Below are 14,464 nucleotides of genomic sequence, written 5' to 3'. Positions count from 1 at the left end.
TTCTAAGAGCAACATTCGGTTCTATCCCCTCCACTCTCTCTCTCTCTCTCCACCTTATTTCTTCCCATTCCCTCTCTCTTAGATTGGATCTTAATCGAGTTTGGCTGGCCGCCACCGTCCTCTGCCTCCTCCTCTGCTCTCTCCCTCATCCCCACATGAAGAGGGAGGAGATGAGGCAGAGACGGGGTCGAAGGGATAGATTAGTGGCGACTGTCACCCCATGAGCTGTACGACGACACTGGGCTACCGTCGCTCATCTCCCCCCAATGATCACGGCGGCGCGGCCATGAGCGTCGAGGTCCGGATCTCACGTGGCTGGAGCTTCCCCCCGTCGTCCACCATGGTGTCTCCTGGGCTACGAGGAGCGGACGCGGTGGCGAGGAGCGAACCTAGAGATGCGGGCGAGCCCGCATGGCGATCACGATTCGACTGCGAGCGAGCGACAGAGGCAGCCTAGAAGAGGGGCGCGATTTGGCTGCTTCGAGATAGCGCGGATCGAGTTCAGGACAAACTTGCCGACTTCTGTGTTGGTGATGACCACTTCACGATGATTTGTGCCACGTTTGTGCATATGCTATGGCGGTGGAATTCGAGCCACCGTATTTTCTTGTTGTCCAGGTGTTCACCATCATCAGCTGGCGTGCTAGCGGCGAAACTCAGTGGTGAGGGCAGTCGAGCAGCCGCGCGTGGCGGCTCCAACTCGATTTAAGTCGGCTTTATTTATTTATTTTTGGTTTTTGAAAGAGGCATCACTGCCAGTTGACAACTGATAGTGGTAGTGCTCAGACTTCACTATCGCTTGTTTACTGCTGGTTCTAAAATCAACAGTGAAAGGGGTTTTAAAACTAGTAGTGAAGATATTCTCTGTAGTAGTGGTTACAGTAAGGCAAAATTGCAGCCCGTCACTCACGGTTTGATTTTGCCCCTTTTAAGCCATTTTTGAACAAAAAGAAAACTCATCAGGAAGTTTGCCCTCGTTTGGTTCCCTCTTCGTGCACATGGCGTGCTTACTTTTCACATTTTTGTTTATACGGCATGTGTAGCTAACAACTCACCACTTCGACACCGTCCAATGTGCTTTTATGTCTCATCCTCTACACTTTGATCACCTAGATCTGCACCCGACTCACCAATCCAACGGGTTGACACACAAATTCAAGATAGCAGATGTGCGCCGTCGCCCAGCCATGCCATATTAGCGAATACAAGGCAAATCAGCGCATCACGTGTCTCGTACGGTGGAAAATTATACTAGGACGAAATTCATGGTAGATTTTTACTCAAAATTGACTTGTAGAGTGGAAAGTCAAAATAACTGTAACTGTTCAACTAGAATGATACAACTCGAGTTTAACACAAAATATTCAAAAATTCTTATCTAAAAAACTACTACGGATCAAGGGTTATGAAAAACCAAAGTGGCGCGAGCACCATCTATTTGTTTTAGTTTTCGATTCTAAAAAGCTATTTTTAAAAGCCGAAATTAAGCCAAACAGTTAGACATAGAATCTGCTTTTTAAAATCGGATCTCACTTTCTATCACAATCTATAAGCTACATCATATCAACTTTTTGTAGATTGTGAATATAGAAAAAAAAAAACCTACACAGCATCCTGTAATTACCACCAAGAACATTATTTTTCCCCCCAAAATGTTTTTTCGGCCTTCTATTCTAATTGGTACGTCTTCCCTAGTCAGCTCTCTTATGATCTCCCTGCTGTCGATCTCCCAGGCCCCAGCTGCCCGCCCCCTCTAGCCGGCAGCCCTCCAACCATGCGGCGAGATGGAGAACTCGCTGCCGTGACAGTGGCCGTCCGGCTTCCCCTTCGGCCCCACCGACGTGGAGCTCATCCTCTACTTCCTCAAGCGCCGGATTGCCTCCGACTGGCCCACCCCTACATCGCTGACGTCGACGACTACAAGTCCCACCCCTCTCACCTCCCCGGTACGTGTGCTCCCCCAATCGCCTCGGTTTCTCACAATCCTTCATTGTCTCATGACCTGGAGTCATCGAAGCTACACTGCACAGTAGTCGGCGCTGCATGACGGGGGATAAGCAATGATTCTTCTTCAACCAGTTGGTCGGGAAGTACCCCAACGTGTCGCGTGCCAGTCGCACCACCGGCTACAGGTACTAGATGGCCACGGGGAAGGACCGCTTCGTCTGCAGCGGTGGCCGGTCGGTAAGGAGCAAGAAGACACTCGTGTACCACCACGGTCGCGCGCCCCACGGGGAGCGCACAGACTGGGTTATGTACGAATACACCATCCTCGTAGATGCACTCCTGCTCACCGTAGGCGCACGCGAGCTGTATGCGCTGTACAAGTTGTTCTAGAAGAGCGGGGCTGGGCCCAAGAACAGCAAGCAAAACAGCGCACCCTTCTGGGAGAAGGATTGGTTGGATGACACTACTACTATAAAACACTATATATGTAACGTACCGTCAGTATCGGTTCAACAGTAATCGGTACTGTTGATATATCAGTGCTGATTGTTAAACTCCCGTGCGCGAACAACAACTGAGGAGTTAAAAACCGGCACTGATAGACACTATCAGTACCGGTTAGTAACTGGAACGACACTGGTACATCAGTGCTGGTTCCAATCATGAATCGACACTGATAATGTTTATCAGTGCCGGTTCTATATAACAACTGGCACTGATGGGACGTTCCAGTATAAAGCCCACCTTCTCTGCCAAGCGCGATCAGAGCCGCCGCAAGCCCACCAGAACAACGCCGATCGTCATTTTTGCCATCTCTACAGTTGGAAGATTCAAGATTTGGAGGAGTCAAGTGCTCTAAAGTTAATAAGACGATCTATATTTTTTTAGATAGATTTACTTGGTAGATTGCTCTAGGGTTGATGGTTGGTGTTTGTTCTATAGTTATGGATTTAGAGATGCAATTGAGATCTAATTTAGGAAAAGTTTACAACTTTATCATTGTTAGATGTATAGAGATGATCTACATTTGATTCTTAGCTGGATTCAGTTGTTATATTGCTCTGGATTTTAATTTAGGTGGTTGTTCCTTAGTATTAAAATTTGGAATGAGCAAGAGCTCCAATATGATATAAATTAGAGAAATCGCTATTTTATCATTGTAGATGATTTAAAGAGTATATTAATAGTCACATGTAAATATATGTGGGTGCGTACATTAAAATCTATGAACATTTGCAAATTTGCCACTACTTGAACCGTTATTATCATTAAAAAATTACAAAAATACCACTAGAATTGTCATTTCAATGACATCCTTATAAAGAATAAAAAATCAGAGAGGTATTTGCAAATGCCCCTAAAATCTAGCTCCAATTTTCTAGTATGTAATTTGTGTATATTTTTAAAGTCTTAAATTTAAATAATAATCCAGTAGATTTCCTCTGTTCATTAATCAACGTAGTGAATTTAACACAATTAATAGAATACTGTGTTGTAGGGATGGCACGTCCACCCATGGGTCGCAATCGGACACGACAGCCTATGGAAGGCGGGCCCCCCGACCCGACCCAAGTACCGGAAGGAGATGTGCCCTCAAATAGGGACTAATAAGGACGCGAGGTAATTCAATGAATTTGTTGTAGATTTTAAAAAATTTAATGATAATAAGTTGAATGTGTTTAATTATAATGATTTGCAGATTGATTGGTCATGGATGTACGAGGATCGAGGGCCATAGTTTGGCGTTGAGGATTTTTTGAGGGCTGCCGCAGTTTACAAGAAGCCAAAAAGGAAGCATGTCGATCACTATATATGTTGTCCATGTGTCGACTGCAAGAACGAGAAGTAATTTTTGAAACATAGAGCAGATCCATGCATACTTGATTCGCAGGAGTTTCAAGGTTGGCTATACCCGTTGGACTGAGCACGGTGAACTTGAAGATGTTGGACGTGAAGGGTAACCAACAGTCGAAGAAGACATAAGCAATGATATGACGGCTAACAAAGACTTCGATATGCTGGTATTTGAACATACTTTTGTCGAGAACGATGGAGGGGACACTCTTATTGGCAACAATGAAGACAGCTTAGAGCAAATATTACGCGATGGGGAAGGGGACTTTACCAGTGAAAGACAACATCAAAAGTTTCAGCGCATGGTAGAGGACTCTAAAACACCAGTTTACTCGAACTGTAAAGATAAGCATAGAAAGTTACATGTGGTGCTGACACTGATGCAAATGAAGGCTAGCAATAGTTGGACCGATAAGGGCTTTAATGAATTGTTAGAATTCTTGAGGGAATTTCTTCTAAGGGGGAATGTGTTGCCCGAAAATATGTACCATGCCAAGTAGGTTGTCTGCCCATTGGGATTGGAAGTAGAGAAAATACATGCATATGGAAACGATTGCATGTTGTTTCGTGGCGAGGATGTAGACTTGGAAGCATGTCACGTTTGCAATGCACCATGGTACAAGTGCAACGTTGATGGTATTGAGAGTGATGGCGTGTGTGAAGAGAAAGAAGAAAAGACCCTCCCCCCGTTAAGGTGGTTTAGTATTTCCCTATAATTCCCCATTTAAAGTGATTGTTTGCTAATAGAGCGAATGCCAAGTTGATGCGATGGCACGCTGAACAGCGCAAGAAAGATGGAATGCTTAGACACCCTGTTGATGGCATGCATTGGAGGAGATTCGATTCAAAATATAAGGAATTCAAAGATGAAGTGAGGAATATAAGGTTCAGGTTGAGTACGTATGAGATGAATCCTTTCGGCAACACAAGAAGTACTCATAGCACTTGGACCGTGACTCTCTGTATCTACAACATTCCACCTTGGATGTGCATGAAGCGAAAGTACCTTACGATGCCTTTGTTGCTTAGTGGGCCGAATCAATCAGGCAACGATATCGATGTATACCTCAAACCATTGGTTGAAGATCTTCTTGTATTGTGGAAAGATGGTGTACGGGTATGGGATGAGTACAGACGTGAGAATTTCATCCTACGCGCAATGCTGTTCGTAGCGATCTCCGATTGGCCCACTCTTGGTAACCTATCAAGACAGACTATGAAAGGGTACAATAGATGTGTTCAGTGCTTGGAGGAAACAGGGGGGAGGGGGTGGTGGCTGACGACTAGTCGGAAAATGAACTTTATGGGTCACCGTAGGTTCCTTCGTCCAGGTCACCCATACCGCAAGAATAAAAGAGCTTTTGACGGGACAATGGAGCATCGTCAAGCTCCAAAGATTCACACTAGAGAACAGATATTTAAGATGGTAGAGACAGTTAGAGTTGTACTTGGAAAGGGACTAGACAGTACAAAAATCCCGGCTGGGCAACATGCTCCTATGTGAAAAAAGATATCAATATTTTAGTTGCTGCCTCATTAGAAATATCTTATGGTCCAACATTCAATCGATGTCATGCACGTGGAGAAGAATGCATTTGATAGCTGATTTGTACGTTATTAGATATATCTGGGAAAACAAAAGGTCCACTAAATCCACGGCTAGACCTGGAAGAAATGAACCTCAGGAAGGACCTACAATACATACAATTAGACAACGGTAAAAGAAACTTCCCACAACTTGCTACACTATGAGCAAGGAAGAGAAAATCTACCTATGTGGTTACTTGCGTGATGTCAAAGTTTCCGACCGGTTACTCCTCCAACATCAGGAGCTTAGTAAACATGAAAGATAAGAAGTTACTTGGCATGAAGTCTCATGATTATCACATGATGATGACGCAGATGCTTCCAGTTGCAATTAGAGGTATTTTGCTGGATAAGGTCCGAGACCCAATCATAAAGTTATGTTCATTCTTCAACGCAATTTCACAGAAGGTCATTGATCTGAACAAACTGGCAAAGTGTAGGAAGACGTGGTCCATACTATATGTCAGTTTGAGACTATTTTCCCTCTAACATTTTGTTGATATAATGCCCCATCTAATTGTTCACATTGTGGATGAGATAAAGAGCCTTGGCCCTGTGTTTCTACATCAGATGTATCCTTTCAAAAGGTTCATGGGGGTTTTGAAGAAATATATTCGTAACCGAGGTTGCCTGGAAGGTTGCATTGCCCAAGGGTGGAGTATGAAGGAGGTCATTTAGTTTTGCATTGACTACATGAAACTGAATGCGATTGGTATGCCTATATCTCGCTATGAGGGGAGGCTAAAGGGGAAAGTGACAATAGGTCATACTTCAATCCATATCAAAGATCGTGTTTCATTCACTCAAGTACACTTTGCAGTTCTACAATAATCACTTGTAGTGAGCCAGTATGTCAATATGCACTTGAGCATGCTACGCTACACAAATCCAACGAAGTTAGATGATTAGATTGCAAGAGAGTACAAAGATAATTTTGGTAATTGGTTAGTCAACACATGATGGGTAAGGATACCAACGATGCTCTGTTGGAATTGCTGGCTAATGGCCCGTCAACTACGATTCGCACATTCCAAGCATACGAGATCAATGGCTATACATTTTATATGAGAGCACATGACAACAAGAGAACTAATAAAAATAGCGGTGTCCATATTGATGCCGATGACCGTGCTGGTAATAGGGAGACCTACTATGGATACATAGAAGAGATTTGGGAGGTTGACTATAGCGAGTTGATGGTCCCTCTGTTTCGGTGTCAATGGGTTAGGCTCCCAGAGGGAGTTAAGGTCGACAAGTATGGTATGACAAGTATGGTCGACAAGATGAGCCTGCAAATACGGAGCTGGACCAGATGGGAGGTGGTAGCCCGAGTGCGTACCTGAACATGGATTAGTTTGAGTTGGAGACAGCCGCTGAGGCTGCCGAGGGCAGGGCCGAAGATGATGCTCCGGAGGGTCAGATCGATCCTGATGCTGATGCTCCGGGGGGTAACGAGATGAAAGGAGAAGAGAGGAGTGGACGAAGTCCTAGCAGGATGCATGAGGGACGTTTCATCATCACAGAGGTCAATTCAGTCGGGGAGCCCAAGAGACCTAAAGTTGTTCTAGGACCGTTCAAAACAACAATCGGGTGTCTAATGAGGGACCATGTTGCAATCACATATAGAAGTTGGAGAGGCAAACGAGATGACATGTGGGTGGTTCCAGATAACATCAAGAATCTTATGTGGGGCAAGTTGATGGCAATGTTTGAATACCCTAAAGGATGCAATATGGCCAAAGCGAAGCATTGTGAGCTGTGGAGAAATTATTACTTGGTGGGCCAAACACCGTAATGGGATGATTATCCAACGGTGAAACCATTCTGGAATGATTTCATAGAGTACAAGCAGTTAGAGAAAGCACAATGATAAGTGAGATAAACAAGGCCAACTCCCACAAGAACATGTACCCCCACAGAACAGGCTCATGTGGGTACGTGAAGAAATACGACGAGTCAAAAAAGATGGAGGAACAAGTAACCCGCAGTGGTGCCACACCTCAGATGGTCGACTGGATTGAACGAGCGAAGCACTATCTATATGCGAGAGGGGTGACTTTGTCGGCAGATGGCAGCCTAATCTTCAAAAGTGACAGAGAATAGGAAGTTACATAAAGAATTGCATATGCCCACGCCCAGTCTTGCTAATGCTCTTTTAGGCCAGAAAGGGAGAAAGACCAGCGAACCTTGGCACTGGGAACCAAGGAGTACCCAGGTCGCACCAGAGGCAAGGGTGTCGTGCCTTGGAAAGATGGGTTCCCAGAAGGAGAAAAGAACTGGAAGAGTTGCTGGCTTTAGTATGACAAGAACTTGTACAAGAGCGTCAGATGACAGACACCAAAATCAAAGAAGCACTTCGGCAATGAAACAGGCAGTAGCAAGGAGAAGAAAATGTTGTGAGCCCTGGTAGTCATCGGAGCAGCTACGCGTCCATGAGGTTTGCAGAAGAAGAATTGGCCTGTTACCCCATGGATGATATTATAGAAAGAAAATTGTGCAAGATTGCTGTTCCCACCTTGAACATTACCACCACGGTGGCTATGGGGCAAGTCGATCAATGCGTAGAAGAAGCTCTCTTCAATGATTGTCCAATACTGTGGGGATACGCCAAGGTCCACGTGGACTCGGTGCGAAGGCCGTACCATAAGATTGACATGGATTACTCTTGAGACGGGTTCCAAGAGGCTCGGATCAAACATGGGTGGCTTCATTCTGTGGCCCAAGTGCTACATAGTGTTTGAAGATGAGACAGATGAGTCGTTTGATGCGGAGTTGGACCCACCACACATAATTCTCTGACTCCTCCATGATCACCGCCACTGCCACCGCCACCTTTACAAAGAAGAGAGCCAACTCCTCCACGGTCACCGCCACCGCCACCGCCACCCAGAAGAGAGCCAACTCCTCCCTTACGCAAGTCGCCACCAAGGGAGCCAACTCCTCCTCCTCAGAAGTCAGCAACAGTGCCACCAAGAGAGCCAAATCCTCCCCCTTCGAAGTCAGCACCACCACCACCACCAAGAGAGCCAACTCCTCCCCCTTCGAAGTTGACAACAACTGCGCAGTCTAAGAATTGAGTTCATCTCAGAAGTCGGCTTCATCCCAGAAGCAAAGGACATCTAAGAAGGTGGCAGCACCTGAGAAGTTGCCTTATGAACAAATACCAGAGGAAACCAGAACGATAGTGGGCTCCAGTGTCAAGAAATTCTTTCAAAAGCCAGAGTCTGAGAAGAAAATACCAATCCATGCAGAAACACAGAAGTTTTTCTTGAAGATGGCTAAACCTGTTGAGCGTAAGAGTGAATTAGACTATGCGCACATCAAAAGCAAAAAATACTTGAAGGAGTCTTCTATCAAACACATACAACAAGAATAGAATTTAGAAAGATTTCTTAAAGATGCTAAAATGATAAAAGAGCAATTTCTAGACGAGTCCATGGCACCAAAAGCAGCCGAGAGATGGCAATTTAAGCTGGAAGAGCTCTTGGCCGCACTAAACATGTTGGAAAAACTGACATATCAACTTCAAAAATTCCATGCATGGTACATGAAGGAGTCACAGGATGGTAGAGAAATGTTTGAGGTCAGATACAAGGATCGAGATTTCCTCCACAGGGACGACTCTATTTATATATTATTTGAGGAAATGTATCGACTGTACCAGCAAGATGCCCTCGACGTGTCTATCTTGAGTTGTTGGACTCTGTAAGTGTCGTATATGTATAATTCACAATATACTTTCATGGACCATTGGATTGAATGTCTTAACTTATTCCTTATGTAGAATAGAGGTACAAAGATGCAGGACGGAGGGCATCGACCATGTGGGATTCATCGACCCACATCATGTAAACTCGACAATGATGCAATCCGATCCAAAAGGAACCGATGACTATGCATTGAAGTGTATTCTGGAGCTACAATTGAAGAAATACATACTTTTGCCATACCACTTTGGGTATGTATTTCCCTCCATGTATGTTCTACTCTTTTTGAGTAATATATCGTTAGAAATTAGGACCAACTAACCTATGGTGACCTATGTGCAGTTATCACTGGATCCTCCTTGTCATCCAACCAGACATTAGCAAGATCAGTGTCTTCGACTTACAAAATATTCCAAAAGAAACCTACCAACCTGTCTTTAACTTGCTACAAAGGTAAAACCCGACCATTTCGTTATTGCTTTGGTAATATTTGATTTGATTGAATCTAAGTCTACTTACGGTAATAATCACACACATGCAAAGTGTACCTACAATACATCAAGAAGAGTATTAGACACCGGCCATTCACGAAAAAATGGATTGCCCGACATGACTTTTCTTATAGGAAGCAAGGCCCGAGAAATAATTTATGTGGTTTTTATGTAATGTAATTCATGCACGGATTCAACAGAGACGCATCATACCAGATGGTCAATGCTGAGGTATGCGACATACATCTTGATGACTAATTTTCAAGTTTGACACGTGTTCGTAAAGATTGATTTCTTTATTTCTTGAAATTACATCTCCTCGTGTTGTCCAGAGATCGACTTATGGCTATTGAAATCAACACACTTCAAAAACAACTTGTCGGGTTCATCATTGACCAAGTTATCAGTCCAACTGGCGAGTTTCATGAATTTGGCTCTCTCTTTCGTTACCTTCATCCAACAAGAAAAAAGAGAGTTCAGAACCTTCCATTAACAAGAAACCTTAAACTCTTTTTTCATTGTTATAATGAAATCTCACATGTATGTGCTGTATATATACTGTGACGAGACTTGATGTTTTAAAAATAAAATTTATATGTGCTTGTATATATATGCTGTGATAAAACTTGACGTCTCATACATTAAATTTATATGTGCGTGTCTATAAATATACCGTATACTATTGCCGGCAACCGCCACATTTTAAAAATGGCGGGAAATACCTATTAGTACCGGTTGGTAATACAAACCGGCACTGATATGTGCACTGCCAGTGCTGATTCGATCTATGAACCAGCACGGATAGTGATTTTCAGTGCTGGATTCATATCCGGCACTGATAGTCACAGACTATCAGTGTCGAGTAATCAGTGTTGGTTCAAAACCCGCTACTGATAATGATTTTGAACTGACACTGATAAAAATATCTGTAGTAGTGCGAGGAGGGAGTAGCTGTAGATGCTGCCGCTCATCCTGTTCCTACCAACACTAATTGTTGTGCAGGTCCTACCGCCAGCAATGATGCTGTGGTGATAGTAGAATGTTCTGGCACAGAGATTCCACCTAGGGGATCTTGAAGAGCTTTAGCTGCAAATAGCCTATGACCAAGAAATGTTTGTACCTCTGTCAGATTATCTACACCATTCTCGTTGTAACTTCAGTCAGATTTGTCTTGTTGTGTATATATAAGTTAATAGAAGGTTGGAAACCTCAACATGTTGTAATTTCTAATTGCTTATGCATTATGCTCATATAATGTAAGAAAAAGTTAAATAAACATAAATATGTATTTATAAAAATTAAGGGTATTACAAATACTACATAACTAAAACAAACATTCAACCCACATCAAAATTTAGGATGCCAAACAACGTAACCCTCATCTTTTGATAATCAAAATTTTTAAAATCTACAATCTAGAAGTGACTTTTTTTTAATTCAACCTTAAAACAAACAAGGCCTAATCCCCGGTACATTTTCAGCAGCGCTCCTCCATAGCGAGCTAGGTCTTCCTACGGTAGGGCTCCTCATCCGACACGCAAGTAGCTCTCCGGTAGAGTGGTGTCACTAGGGTAAGCACACCCTGCTCTGGTCCAGGCGGAGGTGCCAACGCTCTTCCCTGGTGGTGGTTGGGGGACAATGGGGTCGGGCCTTGTCTGGTAGCCGCGTGCAACCTGATGACAGTCTGACCTACAGAGAGAACAGAGAACTGAGGTCAACCAGGAACAGAGAAACAAGATGGCAAGACAAGGGAGGGAGTGCTCGGGAAGGGAAAAAAGTTCATTTGACATGGTTCCTCGCTAGGTATTTAGCTCGGCCCGACGTTCTTTGTGGCACAAGACATGTGGCCACGTGGGCTTTGAAATTCAAAGTAGATGTAACAAAATTGTTGTCCAATGTTTAAACTTATGAATTTTTAGTTCACACTTATTAAATTTCAGTGCCTAAAATTTAGGAGAGGCAATCAGGCGACAACAGCTACCGCATACGCCATGGCCAGTAAGGTTTAGGGTTTGGGGAGAGGATTTCGAGGTCGTCGGTGTGTTTCCTAGGTTTAGAGGGATGTCTATGGAAGCAGTCCGGCCTGGCAGAGGAGGCTAGCGTGGGGGCGGGGCAACGAGGTGGCGGGGGCGCCGCTGGCCACAAGCGGCGGAGGATGGCCTGTGTGCTAGTTTCGATGGCAAGAGAGCTAAGGATGCGGCCCGGTGGAGCTGGGTAAGCGTGGCAGCAAATGGTGGGCGCGGATCCGGTGGTGGGAGAGCCACCAGATATGACTGGAGGTGGGCAAGGCAGGGGAACGCAACGGGAGCGGTTGAGTGTGCTGGAGGAAGAATATAGACGAGCCTTGTCCGATCACGAATCAATGGTTGCATGAGGAACACCCAATTTTCAGTCGCCTGACAAATAGCAACCGTCTTTTAGAGCTTCCTAATAAATGTTGAAACTTTTAAGTGGGAAACTTTCAATGGCTAGAAATTAGATAGACCCCCCTAACCCCATCAAAAGAAATCAAAATATCTAGCATAATTTGGGCACCCAGTGACAAATTTGGTAAGGTTCAGGTAGGTTGGGCACCATCCGGCTTGGTGCAAAAATTTAGCATAGGACAGAATTTGACAAGATTCTTGCCAAGTTTTTGGCAATGGAATGGGTGGCGAAAATGATCACCACATTTACATAAGAAATTTTCCACCTCTTTTTTCTATGGCATGCGATCGTTGGCAAACTAAATTTGGGCTCACCAATGATTTGGTTCCTATTTAGGACCAAATTTTTTTTTCATGCCGACGGTTTTTATTTGAGATGTCGCTGGGAAGACATTGCCCCACCTAAATGTGAGCAACCGGGTGGGCGTGCTCCACCTCACGAGCATCTACCATCTATCTTAGGGGCATGGTTATCTTGTGCCTACTATTTGGTCATGACCAATATTTGGTGGGGTAAGTTGCACTATGATCCAAGCAGCCTCATACATCACGTGAGGGGCCATACACTACGTAAAAAACAGATAAAGAAGCCACTATATAAAAAACGAGTCGTAATATAACCCATCACTAATACCAGTCATTAGTGACAGGTGAAAACTTGACTCGTTAACAATGACGACTCATCACTCATAGGTCATCGTAGGCTAGTCATTGGTGATAGGTCAAATTTTAACCCATCACCAATGAGTAACTCATCGGTGACGGGTCTCATAGACCTATCATAAGTGACGGGTCAAGTTATGATCTGTCACTAATGACGTTATTCAGAAGTACAGAAAATAATCCAAACATTATAAAAAAAATTATTTTTCTCTTATTTTTTCTCACTTCAGAAGCATTAGAATATGAACCATTGTACATTTCTACTCAAGTTTGATGTAAGGGGTAACAGCTATGGACAAACACTCATTCCGAAAAAGGTGCAGAAACTTCCTAAGACGAGAACTCAATCTTCCAAGCCGTTTTAGGCCTCGAAAAATTCGCAGAACCTGATAAAGTTGGGGAGAAACGGATGTAACTTTTTATGTAGATGTCCATAGAGTCAAAAAAAAAATCAAAATCGAAGTCCGTATACAAAAGTTATGGCTATTTAACCGAATGCACTCCGAGTCAACTAGTTTTTAAGTCTATTGTAAAATTAACATTGGTGATGGGTCACAACTGTGACCCGTTACTTATGACCCTCGGTAAAATAGTTAAAAGGATATTTTATCCGAGTCCCTTCAGGACGCACACGAGGTTGAGGTGGTTAGGCAGCTACGCATGTGAGGGGCCGTCGCTAGTTCGATTCCCACGGAACGCAAATTCTAAAAACAGCCTGAAAAATAGGTAGAGATACATGGCGAGTGGTGATAGGCCTGACTTGGATTGGTTTGGGTGAAAAATATTTTTTTTACCTTTTTCCGCGTCTAAAAAGCGCGAAAATCGTATATCAATCATAAGTGACGGGTCACAAACATATGACCCGTCACTAACGACCTTAATAAGTGACTAATCAAGTTTTGACCTGTCACCAATAATCGCATCATTTATTACATATCATCAGTGACGTATTCGGGGTGACAGGTGTGAGACTCGTTACCATGACGATTATAACTCGTCACCGTTATCCATTTTTCACGTAGTGATAGAAGAAAATGCTCCTCCCTGTGGGAAACTGGGAACAATGGAACCTCAAATGCTTTTTTGAGGAATGCAACCTTAGTTCTTGATATGTGTTGAACGGAGCCTGGTACCTACTACAATTTTTACTGTCACCGATATAGCCCCAACAGTTCCCTCTTGGTGAAAAGGAGCGAGTGATGAAACGGGGTGGGGAATGTTCCTGCCGAAAAACAAGCCAAAGGGAGACTTTTTTTTTTCTTTTTGCAGTTACAAGGATGACGCGTGCGCATTTGACCTGACTCTTACATGAACTCCGTAAGTCCATCGTGCTTACTGCTTACGTGGATAGTGTTGGCATTTCCTTGAGATATTGCGCTGAATGTTTGGGTGGATCAGTGGACGCATTTCAGGAGAAGAGACGACGATCCAGCTATTATCATCGTCCTTGAAGGATAAGGCAATAAATAGGTTCATGTGGATACAAAACCATATAACATTCGGCAAACCAAAAAAGCGATAAATAAACCACAGTGAAAAGCTGAATTTGCAAGCAACAACAAGCACCAGTAACCAGATCATAACACGAAAACTTTATCGCGATTCATCTTAACGTTATGGAAATTAATTAAACCGATAAAAATCCATGATATCGGAAGTTCCACAAAATAAACACGATAATGCCATCTCAGGAAATGCTAAAAGAGTTTAAATTTTATTCTCGCCACCAATCTTAAATACTGTAAACATCCGGTATGGCACTCGGCTTAGTCCCACACGAAGCAACGCA

General features: G+C 43.7%; 1 pseudogene; it reads left to right on the top strand.

Moving 5' to 3' along the window:
• The first annotated feature begins 220 nt into the window (after window positions 1-220).
• On the top strand, window positions 221-2,466 carry LOC133892162 (NAC domain-containing protein 16-like; annotated as a pseudogene).
• Window positions 2,467-14,464: the final 11,998 nt, after the last annotated feature.

This window comes from Phragmites australis, chromosome 15 (genome assembly GCF_958298935.1).
Source record: "Phragmites australis chromosome 15, lpPhrAust1.1, whole genome shotgun sequence".
Classification (NCBI taxonomy): Eukaryota; Viridiplantae; Streptophyta; class Magnoliopsida; order Poales; family Poaceae; genus Phragmites; species Phragmites australis.
Note: the sequence above shows the minus strand (reverse complement) of the source record. Positions and strands in the feature narration are given on the sequence as shown.